The sequence below is a fragment of the Myotis yumanensis genome, unplaced genomic scaffold (assembly GCF_028538775.1).
Source record: "Myotis yumanensis isolate MYYU_CA2020_CCGP unplaced genomic scaffold, mMyoYum1.0.hap1 SCAF_5, whole genome shotgun sequence".
Taxonomy (NCBI): domain Eukaryota; kingdom Metazoa; phylum Chordata; class Mammalia; order Chiroptera; family Vespertilionidae; genus Myotis; species Myotis yumanensis.
Genome location: NW_027223756.1, coordinates 25,192,945 through 25,203,379, shown reverse-complemented (window position 1 = coordinate 25,203,379; position 10,435 = coordinate 25,192,945). Strand labels below are relative to the sequence as shown.

Sequence of the window (10,435 nt, the reverse complement as noted above, 5' to 3'; positions counted from 1 at the left end):
TCCGCTCTGCTGCCCCCTCTGCCTGGAGCACTGTTCCCCCAGTAATGTAAAAGTCTGACTTATAGACAGGGAAAGCCCACCTGATAATGACTCTAGCACAGGGGGAAGTGAGCAAAGCCAAGAGGTCAGGAGAGGTGACTCCTGCTGAGGTCACAGAGCACCCAGGCCATCAGCTGCATGAGAAAGGAGAGCTCTGTCTGCTTCGCCCACTGCTGTTCCCTGGTGCCTGGAACCCGCCCAGCATGCTGGGCGCTGGCTTTTTTCCTGCGGAACCACACTTGTTCCTGTTGGAGTTCCCCTGATAAAGTCCCAGTACTACATCACTGCACGCTTCTCCAACTGCAGGATGCACAGCCCCAGTTCTGTGCAGAGGAAGAAAAACAGAGTACCCAGTACATCTTTCTGGAACATCAAGTATATTATACTAACAAACTTGAGAGAACCAAATACTTTATTTAATAAGCAGCTCACAAACATGGGAGCAAAGGAGCAAGGGAGGGAAGGGACCCAGGAAAAAGTCCAGTCTCTGGTCTCATTCAGGTGGGGGCCTCTCCTCTTGGACCTCTGGGGGCTGCAAGCAGTCCTACAAGCTCCGCAGGCATTTGGATAAGATGCTTCTGAAGACCAGGGCGCTGCTCGATACCCTCCTGATGTGGATCCCGTGCAGAGAACGCCTCGGCAGTTACACACCTCCATCATCCACTGGACCAAGTCCTCGCATCTGGCACACACAGTGTGTACTTCTGGCACCGCTCTCACCCGCAGCTGTTTGCCTCCAACCTCTGGTTCATATCCCATACCACTGACCGGCCTTCCTGGAGCTCCGCACCTTCAAGTTGACTGGCCCTGCTTGACAGTCCACAACTTAAAAAATCATATTGGTCTGACTTTTGTTCTTTTGAGATGTTTCTTCTTGGTGGACCCACAGCATTTTAATCTTAAGAGAAATTGGAAGGCCCTCCTAGCCACCCCGTGCTGGCCTTTGATGGGGCCAGAGGAATAGGCTGGGGTGCCACCCTCAGGCTGCTCAACTTTAAGGCAGCTTTCATGGACGGCTCCCACTGGGGCTCCCCCACCGCTGCTGGTGCTGGTGCTGGTGCTGGTGCTGGTGCTGGTGCTGGTGCTGCTGCTGCTCTGGGTGGTGGGGGAGCCCGCAGGGCCAAGCTGGAGGTCTGCGCTGGGGGTGTCTGTCCTGAACTCTGGGCGAGTGGTGGTCATGGTTTCCAGGTTGGGTGGGGGAGTGGTCACCCTCAACCACAGGCAGTTTGGGGGAATGAAAGGCTCTTTGGTCTTCTTATCAAATGGCTGACCAACCTCTTGGCTTGAAGACATGCTACCGGTGCCAGGGGAACGGTAGGGCCTTACCCTGACTTTGCGGCCTGGCATCTTGGTTCTCATCATTTTGAGGATCAGGTATGTGCCCATCGCTCTGTCAAATTTTCTTTGTGATACTGACTCCTGGATGTCATCCTGCTTAAAGCCAAGGCTCTGCATGATTTCTATTACCTGTGGGTCCAACTCACCCCAGGGCGGCTCACTGTATGGACTCAGCTTCTCCTCCTCGCCCTTGTTGAACCAGGGGTCCTTCATTACGTCTTCCAGGGTCGGTCTTTGGCTAGGGTTGACAGTGAGTAATTTTCTTAAAAGTTTTTGAACCTCCTTTGACATAAAGTGTGGTACATGGAAATGTCCACTTACTATCTGCCTCTTCACGTTCACAAAGTTGTCCCCCTCAAAAGGTGCCACCCCTGTCAGCATCCTATACAAGACTACCCCCAGGCTCCATACATCAGTTTTGCGGCCATCATAGGTATGACGCTGCAAGATCTCTGGGGCCGAATAGCAGATGGTGCCACAGAAGGTGTTCTGTTTATCGTCGCTCACTTCCCTACTAAAACCAAAGTCTGCTAATTTAATGGTCATATCACCATCTATGAGAATGTTGTCTGGTTTCAGGTCCCTGTGGACGATGCCCCTCTGGTGGCAGTACTGGACCGCGGATACTACCTGCCGGAACATGGCGCGGGCTTCTCCCTCATTCATGGTGCCGTACTTTTCCAAGTGCTCAAGTAAGTCCCCTCCACTCACATGCTCCATAACGAGAAAAAACTTGTCCTGGGTGGCAATCACCTCAAATAATTGTGTGATATTTGGGTGATTTAAGCTCTTAAAACAATGGACTTCTTGGAAAAATCTAGAGATGCCCTGCTTTTTAATGGCTTTTACAACCACCTGTGCCCTGGTCAGCAAATGCTGGGCCACCCGCACCTCGGCATAGCATCCCTTGCCGATGGTGTGCAGGAGGAGGTAATCGCCAATACAGCGCTCCTTGACAGTGGAGTGGGCTGCAAAGGCATTAAACATGGCACCAAAAAAATAAAATAAAAATAAAAATAAAATAAAAAAATTGGGAAAAAAATAAAATTTTAAAAGAGGAAAATAAAATAAATAGAAAAATAAAAATAAAAAATAAAATGAAAAAAAAGGCCAAAACAAGCTAAGGAGTCCAAGTCCAACAGGTCACCACAAAGCAGCTTCCTGGGCTATAACGGACAAAAACCTCAGCGTGGTCAGGGTCTTATATAAGGAGTGGTTTGCAATTTCATCACAGTGGCACCTTATGAGGTCAGAGCAAGAAATGGACCAATCATGGCTGGGTATGGTTTGCAGTTCCATCACAGTGGCTCTTTATGAGGTCAGATCAAGAAATGGACCAATCACAGCTGGGGTGTGGTTTGGAATTCCATCACAATGGCACCTTATGAGTCAGACCAAAAAATGGACCAATCACGGCTGGGGATAAACCACAGTGGTTTTCTAAGGTTTTGGTCTCATGACCCTTATACCTGGGAAAAACAAAAAGACAACCCCAAAGAGCTTTTTGTTTTTGTGGGATTTAAATATTGATATTTACTTTATTAGAAATGAAAATCTGTAAGATGCAAGTGCACCAACACACACAAAGGAAAAGTCTGACTGATTCTCATGCTCCAGGCCTCAGTTCAGATATCACCTGCTTACAGAGGATGCCCCTGATCCATCCATTCCTACCTGCCTCACCCAGCTGGTCAGGTTTGTCGTCGTCTTAGCACTGACCACAGTGTGGCTGATTCTTGTTTACTGTCAGTCCTTCCCATGAAGGGAGGAGCATGACTGTAGTGTTCCCTGTATCTAGCACAGTGAGTGGCAACAAAACAAGTATTTAATACATAGAAAATTTGGGGGTAACAAAATAAAATATTTCCAACTACTTATTTAATTAAAGTGATTCATAAAAAGTATCTGTAAGAAATTCATGTTCTGTCCCCACTCAGCTTTTGGGGCAGGTAAGATAGGACAGAGGAGGGCTGAAGTCTGGGTTTCCAGGTATGTGGGTGCTCAGTGAGGCTGAGGAAAGGCCAACAGGTAGGAGCCTTGCTGTCAAGATTAAAGGAAAGGACTCATCCCTCCAGTGGTACTTGGATGCAATGAATTTGGATCTACAATGAGATTGCAACGTATTTTTATACTTTGAATATTCATTGACAGATTACATAGAGGACTTCTGAACTTGAGCAGGCCACTTAGGTAAATTTCTGTGCTACTTAAATGAATCATCTCTGTGGAAAGAAACAATGAGGCTTGTTAATTTACATTTGTAAATACACTGAAATCTCTGGATGAAATAATTTCTGCAGGGGTGCAAAGTGAAGTAATATGTTGGGGCAAATTGTACCCTTTATGGAGGCAGAGAGGGAGAGGCAGGCTTGAGGGCATAGGAAGAACCTCTGGCACATTATGTTTCAAACCCATCTTTGAAGAAAGGTCCCTACTTTCAGTACATGGAGTGTTTTAATCACATGTATAAGTAATTACTCTAGTGATTAATTCAACATTTACCTCCTAAAGTCTCAATTTGTGTAAAGGGAATCTTTAGAAGGATTAGCCTGTGAGCTTTTCCCTTTACAACACTTTAATTTGTTACCTTTACCTACATCATTTATACTCAGCTCCTAAGCATGACAGTCCCTATTGCTGAGCTGATTTGGACGCAAAGGGGGTTACCTCATCAATTCTGTTCAGATGTTTACAAGTTCCAGTAACAGATTAAATAAGCTCAGAAAGGAAAAAAGAGAGAGAAATTCTAAGAAAGCTGTCAGTCTAAAACTTACTAGTAATTATATCCAACTAGAGGCCCGGTGCACAAATTCGTGCATGGGTGGGGTCCGGCCAGCCCACCCCAATTGGGACAATCAGGGCGGGCTGGCCAGGGGAAGGGGCTGCAGGCAGTTGAACTCCCGGTTGAGGGGACAATTTTCATATTAGCCTTTTATTATATAGGATTATAGGAAATAATTCCAACAAAATAGAACATTTTCTGATCTCTTTCAGCCAAGTAGATACAGACTCAAAGATAAGACATTTAATGTAAAACTGTCATGCAAAAGCCAAGCTCTGGATAAATCTAACTTGAGGTCTCCTCCAGGGTTGGGTGTACAATCAGGTGAATGAGATAAATTTTGGGGGCCTTTTAAGATTAAAAACATAAATTCATGGATCAGTACTTTTTAACCTTGCAACTCAGGGATTGGTTAGCCATATCTGCCATCGTCCACTCCAGCTAGGCTGGAGAGAGTCCTTGTGGAGATATTTTTTTCATCACCATTTATCCTCTCTGTGCCCTCTACCCATCCAAAGTTTTGGGTGACCATATGATCATGCCTGAGCATTCAGAGCATTATACTCCCGAAGACAGTGATTGTTTCAGAATCACCATGTAAGTTAGCTAGTAAGAGCCAAGGAGACTGACAGAAATGTGTGCTTATGCTTTGACCTGTGAGCATGTATGCCTGGCACTGCTCTCAGCCATCTTGCCACCACCAGGAGCCTGTAAGGGAAGCATGTGAATGCTCAGAGTCGAGGATGACACCATTTGAAATCCTGAATCCAGACAGAAACACTCCTGCATTTTTTAGTGAAGTGACCCAGTACATTTCTATTTTTGCTTGAACCATTTAATTTTGTCTTTTACAACCAAAAAGGTCCTAACAAGGTCTAGGTGAGCTAGAGAATTGATTTATCTGCCAGCAGATGAGCAGTGACCAAGCTTCCTGGCTTACAGCTGCCTGCATTACTGATTTAGCAATTGTCGCAATGCATGAGAGGTTAGATGCACCTTTCCTCAAGGCTTTGAGATTTACAATTGAATTGGGCTAAAATAGAACATTTAGCTATTCAAGCTGGCAGCAAGACACTTGGTTTGATGCAGCTAGTGGTGCCAATATCAGAATTAATATAATGGTTCCATGTCAAAACAATAACAGGACAAATCACCTGGAAGGGCAATTCAAATACTTAAGCCTTACTGCCACTGGCAAATGGAGCACTGAGTGCCCCCTTGCCTGTCTTAAACTGGCAGCTTTTTTTGAATTCTTGTGTTAGAGGCAGGTTCTGGTGAAGCTAGCTTCCAACCCACTAAGGTTTAGAAATGGCTGTGGGAAATCATTGCTGTCTTAATGGCAAAAATGCTCTTGTAATGGTTTTCTAAGAGGTAATGGAAGCACAATGAAGCTTTTGGGTGTTGGCATAAAGATGTAGACCTGTCTGGGAGGGAGCTGTGAGCTCCAGTTAGGAAAAGGGGAGCTTTTATTTTATCCATTTCTACCTTCAGTTAGTATACTTACTCAACATTCTAAGTGTAAGGCACAAGGGGCGGGGGGCGGGGAGGGATGGTTTAACAGTTGTCTGTGGAGATGCATCTCTGCTCACATGAAGTCCAGGAGAAGGACAGATAACAAACATAAACAGATGAGTAAAGTGATAATGTAATATAGGTAACATAGGAAAATGGAGTTCTTAGTTAAAGAATTACAGGGAGAGGAATCTGCTGTGATGGAAGGTCTACCTGATGGAGTAACACTGAAGTTGAGACCTGGAGGTAAGAATGAGCCAGGTGTAAAAGGGGTGCAGGACAAGCATTCTAGCCAGAGGCTGGGGTGAGACAAAGGATGAGGGCCATTCAAAGGCCTAAAAGAAATCCAGGCTGGCTGTAGCACAGTGACAGAGGGAGAGCAAAAGAAGAGGTTGCAAGAGAGTCAGGACCCAAATAAATAAAATCAGAAATGAAAGAGGAGAAGTAATAACTGACACCAAAGAAATACAAAGGATTGTAAGAAAATATTATGAACAACTATATGCCAATAAATCAAAAAATCTGGAAGAAATGGCTAAATTCCTAGAAGCTTAAACCTTCCACAACTAAATCAGGACAAAGCAGATAATCTGAATAGATAGATTACAACCATTGAAATTGAAGAAGTAATAATAACCAAAGAAACAAAAAACTTCCAACAAATAAATTCTAAGAAAGCTGTCAGTCTAAGACTTACGAGTCATCAGAGAGATGCATATTAAAATGACAATGAGGGATCACCTCATACCTGCCAGAATGGCTATCATCAATAAATCAACAAACAACAACTGCTGGTGAGGATGTGGAGAAAAGGGAACCCTAGTACACTGCTGGTGGGAATGCAGACTGGTGCAGCCGCTATGGGAAACAGTGTGGAGTTTCCTCAAAAAATTAAAAATGGATCTGCCATTTGACCCAGTGATCCCATTTCTTGGAATACATCCTAAGAATTCCAAAACACTAATCAGAAAGAATATATGCACCCCTATGTTCATAGCAGAAGATCTGGAAACAGCCCAAGTGCCCATCAGTAGATGACTGGATAAAAAGCTATGGTACATTTACACAATGAGATACTATGCAACTGTAAAAAAGAAGAATCTCTTACCATTTGAGACAGCATAGATGGACCTGGGGACTACTATGCTAAGCAAAATAACCAAGTTACAGAATGACAAACATCACATGATCTCACTTATAAGTGGAATCTAATGAACAAAATAAACTGATGAACAAAATAGGCCTGAGGTATAGATGTATGGAACAGGATAACAGATCTCAGTTGGGGGACTGGATATGCATACAGACACAGACAATAGTATGAGGAGGTGAGGGCAAAAAAAAAGAAAATGGGAGACATCTGTAATACTATCAACAATAAAATAAAATTTTAAAAACTGCATATAGTGTATTATTCCATTTACATAAAAGTCTAAAAATACAAATTGATATTTATGGCAAAAGGCAATGGGTGGTTGCCTGACTGCAAAGGAGTATGAGGATCCTTCTGGGGATGATGGAAATGTTGTGTCTTGATTGAGGTGGTGGTTTCATAGGAGTACGCATCTGTCATTTTTAAAAGTCTTCTCTAATCAATTTGGATAAATACCTCAGAAATAATAATTCTGAATCCTCTCCATAACCCATATGGAAAACGCTGAGATCATGAAGAAGAGAGCTGCTAATTAGCTATTTTCATTTTACCTAAAAAGAAGAGGACCAAAAACATTCAGTCAGGAAACTGGAATCACATCTTCAAACGCAAGTTGTTTAAGGAAGAAGTGAGGCGTGTATTCTAGGGCTTGTGCAAAGAAGTAGGTACTGAGGATAATGGTAATGGGCAAAACAGGCCAAGGCAAGTGATTCAAAATCACCCTACATTTAGGGAACTAAAGGGGGAGCTATTTGCATCCCATAAGTAGAGACATCAGCTCCTCAATTATGATATTCCATGGTATAGACAGGAATTCTATAAAGTCAAAGGATAGAATGAGGGTGTTCTATTGTTTTTAATAAAAAGAATCCGACTTGCTCTTCATACTGCTTAATCTACAGAACTGCCAGCATTCCATCAGAAGTGTTCATTCTGTTTCACTTAGTGATGATGGCGAGAAAATGTTCCTGTTTCTCGGTGGGAGGTAGGATGAACTATTAGGGACCCCTCTCCAGGCAGAACCCCAGGTCCTTATGGCTATCCTGCAGAGGCACCTGCCAGAAAACACTCTTGCATTACCTGTGACGCATTTAATGAAGTAAACGGATTGCTTTTAGGCACAGGAAAAGCTACTAAGAAAATGAGGTCAGGGCCGAAAGGTAAGATTTATCAGATTCTTGTCTTCTCCAAACCAGAACTATAGCATCCTTATGAAAATGTTCACAATGTAGCTGAAGAAAGGAAGACAAAGTAATTTTTTAAAATGACCTTGCTTTGTTTAGAGAAAAACAAAACAAAACTGTGAAACTGTAAAACTCCTCACATGAGTTTAAAAGTTTATATATTATAGAATTTGTAATCATGGGACCTCAAAAATACAATGGCTATTATCAAACTATTGTTAGTGTCCATGGGCTATGCATATATGCCTGTATGTTCTTTGGTTAATCTCTTCCCCATGTGGTGGAGGGAGGGGAGGGCAAAGAGGGGGAAAATGGGGGACATCTGTAATACTGTCAACATTAAAAAATACAATGGCTAAATAATGCCTTACCATATCTCTAAAATGAGATCATGCTTTTACTATGTTTGCAGTATCATAAATCCAAAAGCTGCTAAGAAAAGTAATTGTGTAAGACAAATCTGTCATTTTTGCCTCTCTGTGGTCCTTCCCCTGACCCCCTTATTTTGAAACAAAACCTGTGTTTTCCATGAAACTAATATTAGCTTCATATGCCCTTTGATCTGGCTGGTCAGAACATTGCATCCATGGGCCACAGAATAGTTATTGCATCATAAGAACCTGCTAAGATTGACAGTCACAGAGAACAAAATGGACCCAAATATGGGAAAAGAAGCTCCCTAGTATAATTTGAGTCCCTGGACCCAGCCATGCCTAAAGTGGGGTACCCTCGACTCTTTTTTTTTTTTTGCCAGAAACAATAAATGTTCTTTTTATGCTCAAGATCATTGAGTTGGTTTTTGTCCCTTGAAATCCAAAGCTGGATATGGCATCTAGTGAAGAAGGTTCCATTTTCTTTACTTAAAAGCTCATGTGGAAATATATCCTGATATTGTTTAGATCAGTGTCACTATTCTTATGAGGACAAGAAAAAAGGAATGAAGAGAGGTGATGTTAATGAGCTAGTGATGATTAAGGATTAGAGATTTTGAAGAACCCAGTCCTTTTATAGCCTGAGAAGGGCTCTAGGAACTACATTAGACCCAGAAGAAAGATAACTTGGAAAAAAGAATTAATCCTCACCGAGAATATGTGTATTGACGAGAGAGAGAGAGAGAGAGAGAGAGAGAGAGAGAGAGAGAGAGAGAAACATTGACTGGCTGCAATGCACCTGACTAGGGATTAAACCACAACCTAGGCATGTGCCCTGATTGGGGAATCGAACATGCGTCCTTTCAGTTTATAGAAAGATGCTCCAATCTACTGAGTCACACCAGCCAGGGTGGAAAATTTTTATTGCTAATAAAATCCTGCTTAATTTCCATAGGCATAATTTTAAAATCCACACAAAAACAAACAGGAATAAAACCTGCATGAGCAAAAAAATAAAAATATGAAATTTATGTGTTTCTAAATGGTACTGTTAAGTCCCCCCAACCCTAGTACTTACAGGAAGGCAGTAATTTACAGGGCTCTAAAATGTGCAGTATGTTTGATTAAAGGTCATGCAAATATTAAAATGCTTCTCCAAAAATATGAGACAGAGAAATAAGGATGACCAGCTTTTTTCAGAATCCCTCAAGAATACTTACATTATAAGCCTATTAATGATTCTGGTGATTCAAGTCTTCCCTTAAGCACATGTGGGAAATATATAGCAAGGTGGCAAAAGCTGAGAAATATTATTTTTGGCATCCATCATTGCTTTATGAGCTGCCAAAAGGAGTCCTTGCAGCAAAAGCACAGGCAACAGCACACTTCCCACATTTTACATTACGTAGAGCGGATAACAATGATGCTCCCGGAGCCTGTCCTGAGTTGGCCCTACCTAACTGTCCACTTCCTACCACACCACCAGCCAGGCCCTCCACACCAGGGGTCACCAACCTTTCGACCTCATGGACCGCCAGTGGTCTGCGGAACACCGGTTGGCGACCGCTGCTCTACACCAACTCCAGCCACACTGAACTGCATGCAGTTCCTCAAAGGTACCTTATACCTTCACTTCTAGATTTCCCCAAGTCTCCAGAGAAAACCCTTCCTACAACCCCGGCAGCCCCATCAAACACACTCTTTTTTTACCTGGCTAACCTTTCTATTTTTTCCTCTGAGAAGCCTTTCTTGACTCTCCTGAACTAGATTAGGATTCTCTCATTAGCTCCAGAAGAATTCTTTATGCTGACCCCACCTACTCATCACAGTGTCTCGCAATAGCTTGATGACTTTCAGTCTCCAGTGCTAGACTATAAATTCTATGGAAATAAACATGTTTGTCTCTCAACACTGCATCCTCTGTCCCTAGAACACACTGGATGTTCAATTCGTGTACATTAGATTCTGTTCAAATAATGTTTCGATGCTTACCTCACTTCCAAGGCCTGTGGTGCAGTGGAATGATGGCTGGCCTCACACCAAATATAACCCTGAT

At 42.9% G+C, this 10,435-nt stretch overlaps 1 pseudogene; it reads right to left on the bottom strand.

Moving 5' to 3' along the window:
• Window positions 1-873: 873 nt before the first annotated feature.
• Window positions 874-2,364, bottom strand: LOC139010101 (serine/threonine-protein kinase MARK2 pseudogene; annotated as a pseudogene).
• Window positions 2,365-10,435: the final 8,071 nt, after the last annotated feature.